The following is a 10,164-nucleotide window of genomic DNA, read 5'->3' as shown; positions in this document are numbered from 1 at the left end:
GATAGAAGAAGGATTGTCGTCGTTCTGTCTCGCCGCCATCGAGCTGCTACAACCCGTTGCCGTTGTCGCGTCTGTCGCCTCCAATGGGTGAGTCCGTCGCTGGAACTGGACGTCGGGAAGAGAGAAGGTGATGGTGGGGAGGGGTGTTGTCACTGCGGTGGCCGTTGTTGCGGATGGAGGTTGCCACTGAGCTACGGCCGTTGGAGCTGTTCCACCACCATTTTGGTCACCGGGTATGGCACGGGTGTCGCCGGAATCACCGCCGAAGCTGTCCCTGTTTCGTTCTTGATTCCTTTTTTTGTACAGTGGGTTGTTTTGCTCCAAAAATTCTTTTAATTGCTGTTCCGTTATATGTTGCTGACGTTTTTGCAGCGTTATTGCTTTAGGGTTGAGTTTCGGTTATTACATGTTGCGATTAGAGTTTCCATTGTTGCAAAAGTGGTTTGGAGTTGTGGTTGCGGCTACCGCTATTGCAGCCCGAGAGAAAGAGGAGTTTTGTCACGTAATTGTGTCACGATCAAGGTAGGGATCGCTATCTTAAACTTATTTTACTATCAAGAATTATTACAAGTCGATATTAATATGAAAAATACATTTTTGTGATTTTTGTAAGTCTCATGGATTGAATTGAATTATTTTGGATGAATATAACTGTTTGCTTGATTGAATTATTGATTGATTGAGGTTGCTAGAAATTATGGTTTTTAATTGATTACGTTGAAGTTGATTTAAATTGTGATTTACTGGATTGGTTGTTTGAATTCTGGATTTTGTTGATTTTGTGGTTGTGATAATGGTTTATTGGAAACAATTTGAATTGGTTTGATTTATTGAAAATGATTTGAGATTTGGAAATGATCTTGATGTTATAATTGGTTTGATTTCTTGAAAATGATTTGAGATTTGAAAATGATTTTGATATTAGAATTAGTTCGATTTATTGGAAATGATTTGAGATTTGGAAATGATTTGATATTGGAATTGGTTTTATTTATTGGAAATGAGTTTGAGAAATGATTTGGTTGAGACCCTCGAAGGATGACAAATTTCGAATTTTGGAGGAGATGCTGTCGAAATTTTTATAAAAATTTAAGACTTCATTTGAAGTGATTATTTAGAAAGATTTAGATTTAAGAATTATATTAGTTGATTTTTAATTATTAAGAAAATAATTATGTTTTGAGTTTATTGAGAAAAGTATTATATTTTAAGGTAGATTTATTAATAAAAGAATTATGCTTTGAGTTTGTCTTATTAAGAAAAGATTTATGCTTTGAGTTTGATTTATTAAAAATTATGTTTCGAGTTTGAATTATTAAAAAAAGGATTATGCTTTGGGTTTGATTTATTGAGAAAAATTTTATGTTTTGAGTTTGATTTATTTAAAAAAAATTTGTGTTTTGAGTTCAATTTAAATGATTATGTTTGAGTTCGATTTAAAAAATCATATTTTGAGAAATTTTAACGAATTTACAATATTTAAATTTGATTGGTAAAGAGAAGTGATTTGGAGTATTTTTGAGAAGTTATTACATTTGAGAATGAAGTTGGAAGTGAGTTTTGTGCAACTAATTTGAATCTGAGAGTTATGCTTTTGGAGAATTTCAAATGGAATTTAAGATGGATTATTGAAGTTAAATTTGAAATTTTTTATTTGGTGAAAATGATTTATGAGAGAAAAATGGATTTAACTTGCTTTTAAAAGAGATTTTGATATTTAAGCTTCCAGGTTAATATGTAAGAATTGTGGTTTTGTCCCGCTTGCTCCCATATGGTATTTTAGCTTCCAGAGTAGATGTAAGGGTTGTGATTTTATCCCACTTGTTCTTGGTATTTGAGCTTCTGGGATAGATGTAACGATTGTGGTTTTATCCCACTTGCTCTCAGTTGATATTTGAGCTTCCTGGATAGATTCAAGGATGGTGGTTTTGTCTCGTTTGCTCCAAGATGGAATTGAGACTGTTGACCCTCCATCTGTGGTCGGACACTTAGACTTTCTTGAATGATTCCCCCATGGATATATAATGAATCAATGAGTTTGAGTTTGGAGATGCACGCACCAAGGGACTGTACAGGGTTCGTTACCGGACACGTCGGGTTTTGGCTTATAACCGACAGATGAGTTCATTGGCCATAGGGCAGAAATGCATTATTTGCATTTGTGTGTATTGATTGGGGTGTGCATCTTGTATTTGGCTTGCCTATTTGCATAATTGTATCTATATGCTAATTGAATTAATTGCCTTAACTGTCCTCTCTATTTGTGTATTTCTTGTATTATTTTGTTTGTGCTTGAACAACTGAGAGATCTTTTATGCTGGCGGTGGTGACGTTGAGGGTTTTCTTGATGTTGTACTGTCTGTAATTGTTCCCTAATTATAATTGCCTTGTAACGTTTTATGCTTGTGATTGATTTTGTTTTGAAACTGAGTTTTGATGGTAATTTGATTTGAGTTGGGTTGGAGGCTGTGTTTTGACTTGATTTGGGTCGGAAGCCGAGCTGATTTGATTTAGGTCGGAGGCCGTAATTTGATTTGATTATATGATGGGTCGGAGGCCGTAATTAGTTATATTTTGAGATATTACTTGAGTTTTGAAATTCTTATAACTAAAGATGTGAACTTTGAATTTTGAATAATTAATTGATAATGCTTTGAATAGATTCATAAGGCGAACGATAATCACTGCAGTTAAAATTAATTCTTTTCTTATACGTATTATCTTATGACAATTCTTAAAAACTCTTACTGAGAACCCTGTAAAGGACGATGTTCTCAATCCCCTATAAATTTCCTTTTTTAGGACGGACAAAGAATTTTAGAGGAGTTCTTTCTGCGTATCTAGATGTATTGTTTAGCATTATATCTATATATATATATATATATATATATATATATATATATATATCTATATATATTTTTTTTTTTTTCTTTTCTTTATCATTATTTTTTTGTAAGTAAAAGCAAACATAATATATCAATGCACATGGGTTTTTAATTTTTTCTGGTCTCACATGAGTATGCATCCAAATTTCCAATATTCAAATAAAGTACAAACACAATACATAGAAATATATTATATTTATATATATATTTATATATATATATATATATATATATATATATATTTTTTTTTTTTTCTCGTCTTTATCATTATATTTTTATAAGAGGGATAAAAATCATGATTTGTGATGATATATATGTATGTATGTATATTTGTAGGTTACTTATATAAGAAATTTTATATATATGAGAGAATTGTGATTTGAATTTGGTTATATATGCATATTTAAAAAGAAAAAGTATTTTCGATTTTTTAAACGATACGATTTCGTGTTAAAGGCCCGTATCTTATTATTAAATATATGGAAGTCGTCGTAATATTCTCGTTACCAGAGTGGAATGACGCAGCTGAAAGCAGAACATTCTAATAGTAAGAGTGTTACAAGATGCAGGGTGCGTGTTGCCTTGGAGCTGTCACGTGGTGTTCCTGTGCTTAGAGACACTAATAAAGATACCTCGAAAATATGTGTGGAATCTCAATAAAGTTAACACGCAGGGTATGTGTTGCCTTGGAGCTGCCACGTGGTGGATCTCTACTGGAAATTTCTGATAAAGTTGTCTCGAAATTCTACAAAAAATCTCTGCTAAAGTAACACGCAGAATGTGTGTTGTACCGAGAGATGATACGTGACGAATTTCTGTTGAAAATCTCTGATAAAGTTACTTCAAAATTCTGCGAATCTCTGATAAAGCAACACGCATGATGCGTATTGTGTTAGCGTTTTATGAATATATACATTTATGCAAAACACTCTAGAGATTAATATTTAACAAAAACACCACTTTCTTTTTCATATCTAAAATAATTTTTGAAATTTTACACTATTTTTAGATAAATTCGACAAAAAAAAAAAATATAAGATCCAAGTAATTCCCAAAAACTATTTTACATTAGTGGCGGGTTGTTGGATAATGTATCAATTAACTCATTACCAACCAACTAAGGATCTAAAACCGCAAGTCCGTAACCACTAACTAATTATTTATAGTTAGACAACAGAAAAATCCCGAGATTAACCGTCCCAGCCACTTGCAGCAACGCCGCTCCAAACGCCGACCCCGCTCCCGGGTGCGCTCAGGCAGCTCCTTAAAGTAGCCTCCGTCTCCGGCGGCATACAGTTCGGCTGGGCGCTGTAGCTCTCGCTTCTGAAGCCGTAGTGCAGCAGCTAGGGATCTCGCACGCGTGGGACAGTTTCATATGGCTCTGCGGGCCTCTCTCCGGGCTTTTCGTCCAGCCCCTCGTGGGCCACGTGAGCTACCGCTGGAGGAGCCGGTTCGGCCGGTGACGATTGTGTTCTTGGTGCTCGTGTTCTGGCACGCTGCCGAAGTTGGGTGGTGGCTCGGCGACACGACGCACCATTGCGGTTTTCGTGTTCGGGCTTTGGATCCTTGATGTTGCCAACAACGTCAGTTAAAGCCCTTGCAGAGCATTGCTCGGCGATATCACTGGTAAAATTAATAGGAAAAGTAGTTCAATTTTGAAATCGTTGCATGACACACTTATTTGTCGTTGATTGCGGTTTCGTTTTTGGAATTTGATTATGCTCTGTCGGTTAATTGGATTTACTTCACTGATTGAGTGAAGTGAAACCGTTGAATTGCATGGTTAGTGATGCAATTCATCTTTCTGTTGTAGCTTGATTTTTCGTCTGGAATCAAACAATAGTTGTGAAAGTTCGTCGTGAACTAAGCATGAAATCAAGAGGCTCTGGATTCATGAAACTGATTTAACTTTGACCAGGGTTTTAATACTTTGTCACTCTGTCAAGCCTTTGAAAATGGAATGGCTCAATGGCCTACTTGAATCTTAAGATTTTGGAACTTGAAGTTGTTTGGAATGAAATGTTCAGAAATACTCTTAATTTATAAATCATATCAAATTGAAATGTTCCAAATTGGTTTTGGCATAGTTTCATAGCATTTTGCATAAGCTGTGTTTGTGAAGGTGACCTTTTATGTTTGAACGGAACTTCCTCAACACACACCCTTACCTAAAGAAAATGCCCTTATGTTCTTGGACTTTGATGTCAGTTTAAATCCCTTGTAATTAACACTGATCATCTGTGAAACAGTAAATTGGCACCCTATTTTTCGGAATGTAAGCCAAGGATCACTGAAGGATGCGAGTTGCAAATGCTTAAATTTTCCCTGTTTATGGTCATTGGTAACATTATTGGCTATGCAACTGGATCGTACAGTGGTTGGCACACAATTTTTCCTTTCACAGTCACAGTTGGATGCAACATTAGTTGTGCAAATCTCAAGTCTGCTTTCTATCTCGACGTTGGCTTCATGGTGATCACCACTTTATATCAGCATCATGGTTGCACATGAAGTCCCCCAAGGTTCAATTGGGGAGTCAGGAGGTGCTTCAGAAGAACCTTTCCTGTGGGAGTTATTTGGGACATTCAAGTATTTCTCAAAGACTATAGATAATACTATCTGTCTCTGCTTAAACATGGATTGCCTGGTTTCCTTTTCTTCTTTCCGATACAGATTGGATGGGACGAGAGATTTACGGTGGTGAACCAAATAAAGGGAGTTGGAATGGGGGCATTTGGTTTGTTGTTGAATTCAGTTGTTCTTGGAATAATATCAGTTCTAATGGAGAGTCAATGCAGGAATATTAGGAGGAGTACTAATTAAGCCCTCCTAATATCAGTTGTTAGAATGGGGGCATTTGGTTTTTGTGGGGAGTTTCAAATCTTATAATTTAGGATTTAATATTAGGAGGGGTACTAATTAAGCCCGTTAGAATTACTTAGTCTTTTAAGAGTATAAATAAAAAACTTTTATCATTGTATCACATAAGGAATTAATGAATTGATATTGAACTTGTGGAAGAGAAAAGTGGCTACTTAGGCAAAGATCTACCACCATTCACCATTGTTGCTGCTGCATCCACAATCTTTACCATTCTTGGATCTCCTCTGGCTGTAAGATGTCAAGTGTTTTAAACTGACATATATGTTGCCATACCTATTCATTTGAGAAACATAAATTCTTGAGTACAAGCAATTTTTAGTATTTTTTGTCATCATTTGAACAACATAAATACTAAATTGTCTTTAACAAATAAATTTTACTAATTCATGTGTGCAAACTCTGAAAAATGTGGGTGCAAACTGTATTGATTTATGTATGCAAAACTCTGTTAAATATAGGTGCAAACTATATGTTTCTTGTGTACAAAATTTCTGTAGATATGGGTGCAAATTATTGCTGGCCAAAAATGATAATATTTGTTGGCCATCTAACATCGTTCTTTGAGAAAAACATTGTGTGTCACAAAAGAAAATTTGGGAAATGATGTCATTCATTGTCTGATACACACAAATTTAGTTTAATATGTTATCTGACTTATTGGACTAATTATTTCAGGTCACTTATAGTGTTCCATATGCCTTATTGGGCAAGGTGGGCAGGCTTCTTGTGTTAATTTATTGTTTTTTGGGGATATAAATTTGAGTTATTTATATTAACTGCTGATACTTCAGGATTGTCAATGGGAGTGCTAAATCTTGATGTAGTTATCCCACTGGTACATCTTGTTTTGCATTGCTTTATTTTCAGTAAATGAGTAAGTAAATTTGGAACTTATTCAACTTCCATGAGAAATATAGTGTGTATCATTAAGATTTACTCTGCCATGAAGAAAAAATCCAAATTTCGTATTCTCTTGGGGAGCATTGAATTTTGAATTTATGATGAGCACCAAGGCACAAAAAATGTGATTTACACATGTTCAATGCATAACACTTTGGATATGAAAATCATTTCATTCTGGTGATAATGTATTTAAGACTAATTAAGCCTAAGGGTCTGTTTAGGAGAGATGATGAAGGAGGAAAGGCAAATATTTTGTTTTCTTATAAATGAACAAAAACTTTGGGTATAGAATTTGTTGTATTTTTTTTGAGCTACTGGTTATTACATTTATCATGTTGATGCCTGTAATAGATGGTGGTGTCCATGGTGTCAACTATTTGTTGGGAAAAACTCCCATCTTTGCTGTGGCAGCGGTTGCAGCCCTTATTAGTGGATTCATATCTATCATAGCTATTCCTCAATAAAGGGCAGCTCGGTGCACAAGCATCCGGTGCTAACGCAGGGTCCGGAGAAGGGTCGCACCCAAAGGGTGTAATGTACGCAGCCTAACCGGACAATTACATTGGTGGTTGTTTCCATGGCCTGATCCCGTGACCTTGAGGGTACACGGAAACAACTCAACCATTGGTCCAACGCTCCTCTTCATAGCTATTCCTCGGTCTGGACCTCAAAAGGCAAGAGCACATATGTATGAGCCTGTGAGGTATCATGTTCCTTTTTCATTTTGCCACTCAATTCGTTCCACAAGTGATCATGGTAAGAGAATGAATAGCTAGCAATGTCTTGTAAATATTTATCTTTTCCTTACTTCTATTTTATTGCAGTTATTTTGGAGCCTTTCTTTTCATTTTCTCTAATCCGAATAATGGAATACTCATCATTCTTTTAATTTTCTCTAGAATGGATTGCATGAATGGTACTAAAAGTGATTAAAAGATCACATTATCACTTAAAAAGTCATGCAACTTTGTATTTTAAGTTTGAACATTCATGTTGGACCAAATGGTGTAAATTTGATCTTCTCTATCTTATCATAAGTCATTACTTTCATGTAATACATTTGCTTTTGATGTCTAAGGAATAATGTAAGAGAAGCAAGTTGCATTATTTTTCCAATCATCTTGGCAACCCAAAATGTAATCATAAAAGCTGTATGTCACCAAAGTACTGAATAATAATCTAACTTGTGCAATCAGTGGAGAATCTCTCATTGTAAACTAAATCAGTCCCACCTATGTAAAGATTTTGACTTTAAATGCTAAAATGTGATGGAAACGTAACTAGGGCTTCAAAAGAATTGCTCATATGGGCAAACATCCTTTCCAACCAAGATGAGTTGCTGGTGCTTGGGAATTATATTCCACATGAAAAAAATTCTTTTGATTTTTGAAGCAATGTCAATTACAAGTTGCAGCTTCAATCATGATCTTCTGTTTGGAATCTGAGAAATTTCTGCTACTTTTTGTATAGGTTAGCTGAATTTGCTTAGTGGCCAGCAGTGAATATGTCAATTGCTCTGATGGATTTAATGCTCTTTTTTTCTTTGGGTATAACCATTTTCTCTTAACAGTTGATTTGGATTTAGATCATGCATATCCTCAACAGTTTACCAGTGAATAAATTCTTAGCATTCTATATTAACATACCATAAAATGAGATGGGGGATATAGATACATTACATATTGGACCTCACACCCATATCGATAATAAATAAATTGTATGTTGATTTTGAATTCGGTAATATATAGTTATGCTTAAGAAACGGTAAAAAAACTTACTAAACACGGACACTTTACTGAGTTATCGTGTTTGCATGTCGAACAAATTCCGGATACAACACTTATTCGACACTAGTCTGACATATATGTTTTTCATATCCAACTATCTTAAAAAATGTAAAATATAATTTTTCAGACACGCTTTGACACATCTAATAAATACCATCACGTGTACCTTACTCTTAAGTTATATTAATATATTCTTGAAATGAATTTTGAAATAGTATATATTATTATTTATTAAAATAAAAAATTATTTTAAATACTTTATACAATTAAAAAAATAATAACATTTAATAAGAAATAAAAAATAAAAAATTATATTGTATATATATGTTGTGTCCCCATGCCTTGATAAAAATTTAAATTAGTATATCCGCGTTTCTCGTATCGTATCATGTTAGGGTCTATTCTTTATAGGTAAAACTAACAATTTAATCATGTCTAAAGAAATTGGTGTGTTAATCAAACATCAAACTTAAGATTTGAATTGATGTATTCAACATGAACGAATCCGTTGAAGGTTCTAGAGCCTAGAGGAGCATCATTGTTGTTACTGTCAAAGACAACATACACTTTGGCAAAATAAAAATTCAGTCTAATCTCCACTACTAACACCAACTTGTTTCATTTCCAAATTCGCATTCACTGTGAGAATTTGTGCTGTTAATTACTTTATCTTAATCTCTAGCTTCTAAGCATCGGTTCCCTCCTTTTGCATGATACATATCTTTCATGCACAGAAACTGTGTGACGAACATCTACTAATTACACATGTTATCTGACATGGGATGGCCATGGCTTTCAGAGAACCTACACCACCATTTCATATATATCCATATCCACTGCCTTTGACATTTTGAATTTGCTTTTGCTCTAAATCAAAATTCACATTATGGTTTATGGTACTATTCTGTAATGTGTTTGACAAAAATTGTCCACACACATGGAGAGACAGATATATTATACTAAAATCAGTCACCAAAATTAGCGATTAATATAAAATATATATTAAAAATAAATATATTTAATTTATATATAAATATATAGTGACTAATTTTGGTGATCGATTTTAACGTGTATATAGTATTTTTGTATATACAAGTTTTGGATAATGCTAGGTAAACAAAAAATACAGCCAGAATTTGTCTTATTTAACATTTATTAATTATCATAACAATTAATAAATACTAAATAAAGCAAGTTATGGCTGATTTTGGCTAATTTTCTTTGATTACCAAATATTTTCGATAAGTTTGCCACTTCTGAACCGACCATCTTGTCATTAGCAATTTTTTTTCTACCAATGGACCACTCTATGTATGATAGCACATGTCTAAGTGCGACAAACAATGCATATATTTGTGTAATTATTATCTATTTTTAACTTTTTATAATAGAGGAAAAAATGCCTTTTGATTTGTGTTACATGTTTGTGTATTTTTTTTATACAAAAAAACAAATATAATGAATGCATATATGACATATTTGTGGTAGAGAAGTTGTGATGATAGTATCAATGGGGAACATGCAGAAAGATATGGAATTCATTGTAATGCTCCTTTTTCATAGTGTCTGTTGTACGGCAAATAAAGAAGGGATTGAGCTTCAAATACAACAAACAGATGCAGACAACGACAGACGTAGTAAATTGTGAAATCATAAAAGTTGAGAATTGAGATTGCTATTTTGATTGTGTCCCATATCCCACACAT

General features: G+C 33.9%; 1 pseudogene; it reads left to right on the top strand.

Annotated features, from left to right (window-relative positions):
- On the top strand, positions 5,168-7,859 carry LOC107606252 (annotated as a pseudogene).

Source organism: Arachis ipaensis, chromosome B07 (assembly GCF_000816755.2).
Source record: "Arachis ipaensis cultivar K30076 chromosome B07, Araip1.1, whole genome shotgun sequence".
Classification (NCBI taxonomy): Eukaryota; Viridiplantae; Streptophyta; class Magnoliopsida; order Fabales; family Fabaceae; genus Arachis; species Arachis ipaensis.
Note: the sequence above shows the minus strand (reverse complement) of the source record. Positions and strands in the feature narration are given on the sequence as shown.